Here is a 10,080-nt window from a genome sequence, read left to right as displayed (position 1 = left end):
TACAGTTTGTCTGTACCTGTGTATTTAAACAGTCTTTTCAACACCACTTTTCATACTCAATCACTTACACACATTCAGAACTGGTAGCTGCCCAACACTATCACAGTCAGCCAAAGAGTCCATTTCAGTTGTGCACTAATGGTCCAGCAGGAGCTGAAAGACTGGCTCCCTCAGAAAAACAAACCAAATTATTACACCTGTGGGCACTGTAATAATTAGTGAAAGTAATCTTTGATCAATAAGTGCTTCTGAACTATTATTTCATGTTTGTAATGAATGAAAGAAGATGCTTTGAACGAGACTGGGCTAACAACAATAAACATCAGACTGAACTCTCAAAAACTGGTTTGCTTCATGTCTGTTTTTTCTTCAGCAGCAAAGAGAGAGTGAGAGGGAAAGCAGGATGGCGACTGAATGGTCAACAAACTGTATGAGGTCTCCATCTTTTGTTTGATTAGTTAGAGACACAGCAATCTGCAAGAAGAGTGAAACATCAATCTGGTTTAGTGGCAGTGTAGAAGATGGAGTTTAATACATAATATGCTTGGCATGTTTTTAATTCATTCTAGTTCTTTGGTGAAAAGTCAAAAGCACAAGAGGAGGAATTAATTTCGACTGTCAAGGTGCATTTAAGATGAAAACATTAAATCACAGAGCTGAAAATTCTGCTCACTGAAATAAAGATTACACTGTTGAGAAGACAGATTTGACAGTTTGTGGTATGATGAACTTTGATTCTGTGATTCTGCAAGCACGGTACAGTGTTTTGTTTTGAAGATTTCCAGCAACTTTTTGAGTCCTAAAACTCAGAAAGTAGGTAGCATTTCAGAGAGAGCCAGAGTCTTTGGGTTTTTGGTGAGATGCCTGAAATAAGGTCTGTGGTTACCGCAAGATCAAGACTTTTTTGCATTTTATTCTACAACATGAAAAACATCGGCTGTGATTTTTAAGCTGTTCTGTGTCTAATTGCTAACAAGTGGCTAAATGAAACTAATAGAGTTTATCAGGGATGTTAGATGTCATCACAGTGAACATGAAAACTGATCTACTCACCAGTCCACCTTTACAGCCTCATTGTGTTTATATCTCTATTTATATTTGTGTGCTTTTGCAAACTATCACTAGCTCTGAAGGTTAGTAGTGGTGACGTTGAAGTCATGTGACTGTGGCATAGTTGGTTTATGGCCCAACATCAGCCTTTTACTTCAGGTGTTTGTATTGAAGCTTCAAAAATCATAAAGTGGTGTTCATTTGTTGAGATTATCCTGCTGAACAAAATGTTTCAGTATCACAAACTTTTGTTTGTCACAGTGTTTATTTTCTGCAGTGATCCAAAACCCAGTGTTAAAATCCAGTTGGCTTTTTGTCGAGGGAATCAGGGTGGTGCTAACTTCTGGGTTGGCCTAAAAAACTATGTCATCTGCAGCACTCTGTTGGTAAATGTTGCCTTTGCAAACCTCTGATGTTCACATTTATGAGCTCTTTTCAAACCTTTCCCACCAAATCACCATTTATAGGAAAGGGTCTGTTCTTTGACGTATCTCTGATTGAACTGCCTTTGTTCTAACTAATATGAATGGCCAATTGTTTTTTGCTAGTTTTTAGTTGTTGTTATTTTTACCAAAAGACATGTCTAGCCTATTGCTGTTTTTCGAAAGAGGTGGGGATACACCAAGCTCAGCCATGAGCATCTGTTCTGCCATGGTGTAATAGATTTTTCATAGCACAGCAGGTAAAAGGTGTTTGAGATGTGTTGGAGTTTCACTGATTTTGCAGCTTGTGACTGTAGGCGATAAGACATACTGAGGTTCGTGCAAAAAAGTGAGAGTTGAACACAGAGCATTTAACGACTGCTTTCTCTGTCACCAGCATGGCCACATATGTAGAGGCTTTTAGAAGCATTTTACAAACTGTGAGATGAATTTGCAGATGAGTGGATTGGGATTGTGCAATAGACTCCGTGTCATAGAACCAGCCCGAACCAGTGGATCTCCACTCACTGGAGACAACAACCCCACAATTTGTTTAGGTCACTTCATGGTAATTGACTCTGTGATGAAACACAATTTTGGGATTATGTGTTCTACTGTGTGAGAACAATATAATCTGAAATGTTGTAGAACTACATTTTGACACAAGGCCTCTCATCTAGACAGGTTCCTCTGGACTGCAGTATATGATATATGCATTTAAGGGACACAACACACTTTGTGTGTCATCATAGTACCAAAAACCAACCGGCAGACAGTAATCCAGCTGGTTTTGGGTGTTCAGCCTTCTATAAAACAATTTAATGAGATCCTCCAAAATTCAGATTTGGACTTCCATGATGTTGAATTAATATGGGTCAAGCTCAAAACATGCAGCTTAAAAGCATCCCTTTGTTAGACCCTGCTGGTACACGACCACAGTGTAATGCAGGCTTACAGTTAAATGTTACGAATCCCAGCTGAAATAACTGATGGCTTATTTAGATTTATTCTCTGAGACTTTGGAAAACTCTCTCTAAAGCCACAGAAGATATTCTACATCTGTTATACAGGCTGGGTGGTGAATCCTGCGATGAATAAATCAATCCTCACATGTAAAATCGGTACCCCTATAAAGCGTACACAACACACCCCTGTTCACCAAACTGCAGGTTGCTTTGCCATCAATCGTTTCCATAACTGGAGTGATTGCAGACATATGTTGACTTAAAGCCCTGCATGCAGGAACCGTTACTGAGACATCATTGGTCAAGATGGGCCAAGAGGTAATTTGCACCACTGAAATTATCCCATCAGGGTGATAAAAATGCCATAAAGTGACTGTGACAGTGATGAGGGAAAAACTGGCCTTTTAGCTTCTTCATTCACCAGCTGAAATGTTTGGTCTCGAACCAGAATGTGATCTGACGGATGAAAATCATCAACAGTGACACCCTGCTCACCTTACCACCCACCTTACTATACCACTGAGACAACGCACAGTCAGTTCATCTGTACTACAAACTCCCTCAATTCAGAGTCCAACCATAGACTTATGATAGACAAATTGTCAGCCTGACTATACTTTCAAACGGCCAGTAGGTGGCGACTCCACTCTATGAGCCATCAATAAAGTCTTTTTCTTTGTGTCCACACAAAGAAACATTTAACCTCTCTGGTTCTCTGTTTACACCCCTTAGATAAGGACAACAGTTACCACAGTCACTCAGGTGGGTCAATATGAAATTATCTAAATTTTAATATACATGTGTGTTACAATATTCTATGACTGCCTTAGAAAACAATGACTAAAGTGTTTCCTGATTTAAAATTATTTCCTCTCTTGTTTTGTTCAGCAAAGTTAATTGTAAGTGTTGGCACAATGTAGTTAGTGATCTGTTTGGTATTTTAAATTTTGATTCCAAATGTAAGACATTAAAAGATTCATTAATTAGATTCATTAATTAAAAGACAAAGAATGCTGCTGGTGAATCACTGAGAAATGTTTTTTTTTTTTTTTTTTTTAACTCCTAAGGATTAAGTCCAATCCCATGGTCTTATTGAAAGCATTTTATTGAAAATGCACTTCAATGAAACCCGAGATGGTTACTGCTATCTCTCTCAAAAGTCACACAGGGAGTGAGGTGCAGTATAACTGCCACCCACAGTGAATTATAGTTATTACACTCACATTATGTTTGTGAGCAAAATAAATTAGTTTATCATCTATTTCTGCACAAACCAACACTTTAGTGCATTTGGAACTAGACTGATATGAGTTTTTATTAGTTGGTAACGATATGTAAGCCTCCAGTATTTATAATGTGGAAATGACCTGACATCGATTGTAGACTGTCATGAGAATAGTTAAGACAGAAGATTGGTTATTTTGGAAATGTCCAAAGTCAGATTCTTTTTGGTCAACAATTTTTTGCAATTTTTCCACTAATGTACTAAATCCTCACGCCGACATTTAACCCTTCCCTGTCATATACAGTACAAAAACCATTGACGACTACATAGTATTAGTCAAAACCAGATTCAGACAGACTGGAAGGAAACATCTCCACCTTCTAACCAAAAAGTAACTGTAACTTAAAAACAGCCACAGTATTACAGCCACACATACAAAAACTTTCATAATACCTGTGCTGCATAGTAAATCACATCCTGACAGTATCATGACATTATTTTAGCAAAACAATATGACAGTACAGAAGAAATCAAGACGCACTGAACGCAGTCTCATGACTGGTTGAAAGCCTGATTTGATTTCTTTTGTCTGAGCTGGAGAAGCTTTTCTTAATCAGAGGTTTGGAACAGTTTGGTTAGGTTTAGGAAAAGGTTGTGGTTTTGGTTAAAAAAAGGAAAGTCCTTTAGGTTAGAGGACCTTTGCTGTCATGATTTAAATGACAATGTGAGGTTAACATTGTGGAGTGGTCAGGGATTAAAGAAGCAACAATGACAATATGCTTTACATCAGACCTCCATTTCCCAACATTCCTTTTTGAGTAAAAGATAAAAATTAGACTGATTAACAGTTAGTGTGTCCACTGCAACATGTGAAAAGTGAGTGGGGAGTAATGAGGAAAGTTTTTACTGACACTGAGGTGTATTATTATCATTATTATTCTTATTATTATAATTATATAAAGGTCTACACTGTAGTTTTTATGTTATTGTGAGCAACCCAAGTTTTCCAAGTCCTCTATATTCTGTGCAGCGTTTAGTAGAGACTGTCTTCCTGCTGAAGCAGCTCGTTATGATCCATAGCTCTGTTTATTGTAAGGCAACCTGTCGTGGTAATATATGACCTGACAGTCAGAATTTGGGCAGCATGGTGGTGCAGTGGTTGGCACTGTCACAAGAAACTTCTGGGCTTGAACCTTCTAGCAAAAAGGTAGCGAAAGTAAAAGGCTTTGTGGTTTCTTTGCTCTTTGTCAGTCCCTGAGAATGCATGACCGTGAAGTTATTGACCCAGTGCCTCAACTGATAACTGTTGTCTCCCGTGTCTGACTGACTCAAACTCCTGCAAAATTTCTACCTTTCATCACGGGAGCAAAGGACGAAATACTGAGATGTAATAAAAAAGAGTGATGAACAACCTATACGATGGTTTAGATATTTGGACTTGTTCAAATTATTCCTCAAAACCTACCTGATCTGACTTGGTAAAATGTCTGTGAAGTGAAAGCGAAGCTATGTGGATTTCACTTTTGGATATAGAAAAGAAGAAAGTGTCATGATCTGCGCCACTGAATGACGTTGGACTGTTTTATTTTGTGTCTCTTGTTCATTTTACTCCCTGCCCTTATTTGCCTCCCACCTTTCAAATTGCATGCCCCGCCCTGGTTAGTTTCACCTGTTTCCAGTTACCCTTGTCAGGTCGTCTGTGTGCGATCCCTCGTGTTCCTCCTGAGCTGGATGTGTGTGAGTTCCTGAGTTTTCCTGTGTAACCTGCTACCTGTGTTCATTTCCCTGTTGTTTGTTCCTGGATGCCTGCCTGCCATCTTGTCATCTCATCTGCCAGTGAGCTCGTTACTGCTTCATTAAAAGCTGCTTCACTACTTCATAAAAAGTGAGTCCATCATGTTTTCCTAAAAAAATACAAGAATTTTCAACATCTGTAAATCAGGTCAAAAGGATAAATCTCAACGCATCATCCAGCTGCACAGCCTCCGTAGCATCACTGCTGTGCTCCTCCATTATTTCCCAGCGCCCTGTCGCCCTCTGCTGCATAGTAACTGTAACAATCACTTAAACACAGCAGCATGTGCATTTTCTGTGTGTGTGTGTGTGTGTGTGTGTGTCTGTGTGTGTGTGTGTGTGTGTGTGTGTATTTGCATGCTCATAGAGTGGGCGTTCAGCGTATGTTCAACATCTCCTGAGATTCTAATTAGCAGTTGAATGAGAGGAATAACCCAGAGAGATAACGGAGCGACATCCATCCGAATGCCGACCGTCTAACTCCTGCTAGTGGTGCAATGTCTCTGTGTTTTATTGCCGACACATATGCTGCTAGCACTTCTCCTGCTTTGTAAGCCATGAGCAGTTTAATTACCTGCAATTAAGATCCAGTTCGTTAGATGAGGAGGAGGAGGAGGAAGAGAATGGCAGAAAGAAAGAGAGGAGTATGGAGAAGGAGACTCACCAGCTGCTGATGGCTCTGCAGTTATACTCTAATGGCTTAGACATGCATGTGTTTATTTAGTTCATAAATTGGTTACATCTCTTTATAGACGTTGCTTCAGTATTAGTCTTCATATTTCCATATTTTGCCCTTCTCCATGAACATACAGGAATGTGATTATGTTTGCATTGCAAAGCCGTGTTTGCATGTCTGTAAACATGGGATAGAGTTTGTTGAATGAGGAGGAGGAGCAAGAGAAGGTGTGGATGTGTATACATGTATATGTGTGTGCATGTGTTCGCAGCACTAACGCCCCAGTCTGTGCTGCAGTGACAGTGATGTATGGGTAATTTAAAAAGTCGTTCTTTTCCACAGAGCGGCAGGCAGGCCAGCCAACCGCAGCCCCTTCGCCTACAGCACTGAGAAAACTCATCTACATCCACTCCGACACACACACACACAGAAAAAGGTAGCGTAGTACACACAATACAGCGCATAAGCAAATACAAAATTCTGAATTTAATGTCAGATTTCTTTTTTGTTCTCATTTGTTTGCACAAATCCTAACATTGTTTTCTTTAAATGTGTGTTGTTGTCATGTGACCTCAGTGCCTGCAACATGGACAGCAAGTGCCAGAGGTCGGCAACATTGTCCTGGAAACCACTTTGCTTGTTTGCTCTGCTCTTCGGCCTCTGGCACTTCAGCCCATTACTGAGGAAGAGGAGGTGTGTGTGTGTGTGTGTGTAGATGGCGCCATATGATTCTAAGGGACTGGCTACCAGCCCAGACATACAGACCACACTGCCTCTCTGTCATACACACATAGATAACTATTCACCTCTAGTACTATCACAAACATTGTCCTCATTCACATCTGGAATTCATACTGTTTTTTATGTACCGTTCACAATCATTGAAAACCTGAAGTGGATGGTTTATTATGAATTTTTTAAAGAACATTTACTTTTGTTTGTCCTGTGTGGGAGCTTTGGAGCTGTCCTGTTGTTTGATCAATTAACCACTTGTATTATGCTTAAGGTTTTGAATATGAAATCCAGGTTTGTATTGTTCCTTTCTGTAGTCAATAACACCATCAAGTATATATATCATTTTCATGGTGGAAGGAGGATGTGTGATTTTTGTAAATAAGTGTGTGTGTGTTGTAATCTGAGTTTCTCTGTTCTGTGTTTTGGTTGCTGGTCTGGGAGCGTGTGCATGTTTGTGCATTTGAATCTCTCCTTTCATAATCACATAGGCACCGCCCATACATGAGCTGACACAGTGCAGTATGCAGCCTTCAGGTGAAAGTGACCCTCCACAGTTACAGTTAACTGTGAACGTAGCAGTGCAATGTAGCCTATGTGCACTTTGCGCTGTTTGTCAGTAAATAAATGATGCGACTCCTCAAAACGTAAGTTCCCACATCTCTGTATTTCCCAAAGTCCAGACGATGAGCCATTAAATGTTAACAACACTGAGGCTGGAAAATACAGGATTGTCATCCAAGTCTTAATCAGGGTGTCAGACACCCCCAATCCTCCCCGCAATACGAAACCTGGTTTGGGGATGTTCTTCTGGTCCCTTAACACCAGTGAAAGGAAATCCAAATTTCTGTCATACAGTGATATTTAACACAATAATCCACTTTCAGCTTTGTGGCATCAGTTTGGAAAAGGCCTATAATGACTACAAATCAGGCAAACCAACATCAGGACGTCAGCAGTGATCTTGTGGCTGAATGGGAGCAAATCCCTGCAGCCAGATGCCAACATCTGGTGGAAAGCCTGAAACCAGAAGAGAGGAGGCTGTTAGAGAAACACATTAATACCCATAGCTTTTTAAAGACATATTGATCTATGACATATGGCTGGAACTTTCATGTGTCCTCATTCTCTGTTCAAATGTCCACACAATTTTCTATGTAGTTATGCTGATCTTGGTGCCTGATACCTGGAGTGGGATGCTTCAGGAATGCTGCCAGGGTTTCATCTCCAGGCCTGCCACCCACTGCCTCCACTTGACATTATAGGACAGAACAAGGCAACTTTATTTGTACAGAAACCTCAATAACAAGACAATTTAAAGTGCTTTAAACAAGACATAAAAGACATTAAGGTATCTTAGAAAAGGGATGATATAAAAAGACATTGTATAAATAGGATTGAATAAATTAAAATAGTTGATCAAAAAATTTTTTTAGAATTGAATAAATGCAAGTGCAGTGCAATATATAAAGGGACTGTCTCAAATAGACACTGATAAAAGACAGCAGCAAAGAGAAGTAGTTTGTAGCCTGAATGTAAAAGTACTTAGAGACAAAACAGACCTCCAGTTTTCTTGGAATTTGTTCCAGGTATGTGTTCCTGAATACTGATTCTCAATGTTTACTTTTTGAGTTTCATCAGGTCGAAGGCTTGCTTTGTTCCTGGGGCACTGCAGCACCCTCACAGTTCCTGGGCCATCAGACAGTTGTGCCTCAGGAGTAGAGGCTTTTGGCAGGCCTGGAACTAGAGCCCAGGAGCCCACGCTGGAAAGGCTCCTGCAATGAAAACTCAGGAAAGTTTGTTTGAAAATGGTTTGAATTCCTGCAGATACAGTTTTGAGAACTCTGTTGTCTGTCTGTCTCTTTCTCTGTGACTGTCTTTGTGTCCTTGTGCCTCTCTACCAGTAGCAGTGGAGTGGACGAACAGACAGCAGAGCTTCCCTCCTGTTGGGTCTGTGATGGATGAGGCTGCGTGTGATCACTCCACGATGACACTCATCTAATCCTCTCCTCTCGTCTGCTCTCCCACACTACTCCCCTCTGTTTCCCTCTCCTCTGCTGGTTCATCTCCTCCATTCCTATGTCCTTTCTTTTCTTGTCTTATCCTCTGTTATTCTTTTCCTATTTTCCTAACTCCCCTTCATCCAAGCTCTTCTTCTACCCTCTTTTCTCTCTCTCCTTGTCTCTTATCTGAGTCCTTTACTCCATTCTCCACTCCTTTTCCTTTCTCCTTCTCTTTTTCCATTCTTTCATGTTCCTTACGACTTCTCCCTGTTTACGTCCAATCTGTCATCTCCTTTTCCTCTCTCTCCTCTCCCCCCTGTCCAAAGGAGGGATGTGGGTTAATCTGGGGGTTAATGCTTTGTGCTCTTTGGTGTCAGTGTTGTGCCTGACAATGGTGTTCATGGGAATTGCAGTATGTTTATGCTAATCTCTCCCTGCATCCTAACAACATGTCTGGGAGATAGAACTGTCACGATACCTGTATTGACACACACACACACATACACACACATAACACATTTTTCAGTCTTCAGACTATGTTTCGGTGTCTGCATACCAAATGAATCCTGAGTATTCTGCTTTTTCTTATCCTATTAAATGTTAGCACAAAGCAGTTTTTGAGGATCTGGTGCACAGACAGTTTGGCCCTGACGTTTAAGGAGCCTGCTTTATCATAGCCATTTGCATACACTGAAGAATAAAATCTCCAGTAACACATGTACACTCACGAGTACTTTCTGAGGAACACAATTCTAATATTAGAAAGTCTTCATTCTCAGTTCTTCATGTCATGGATTACACAAGATATTGGAGACTTTCCTTTGAGATTTGAAGCATGCCTTCAGATGCATGGATAGTGAATTTGATCTACTGACCAGAGGTTTGTTCAAGTAACTCAACTTGCAGCCATCGTCCACTTTTTAGGTTTCTAAGGGGGCAGTGCATGAACTCTAAAATGCCTTGCAGAAACTTGAACAGTTGTATCCAAGAAATGATCAGGCAGACATATGTCAGGCAGAGAGACAGAAACCAACTTCATCACAGATACAGAATGTGCAAGACTCCAATCAACAACAATACAATACTGTTAAAGAGGGCCGTCTTGTAGTGGTCTCAGAGGACAAGTAGTAGTTTCTAAACCACCACTCGTGGGGGGGGGGGGGGGGGGGTTCCCATTTACTGATGAATCCAAGTTTGAGATTTATTGCAATAA

Source organism: Trachinotus anak, unplaced genomic scaffold (genome assembly GCF_046630095.1).
Source record: "Trachinotus anak isolate AG129_WGS33_773 ecotype Australia unplaced genomic scaffold, CSIRO_AGI_Tana_v1 ptg000025l, whole genome shotgun sequence".
NCBI classification, from domain to species: Eukaryota; Metazoa; Chordata; class Actinopteri; order Carangiformes; family Carangidae; genus Trachinotus; species Trachinotus anak.
Note: the sequence above shows the minus strand (reverse complement) of the source record.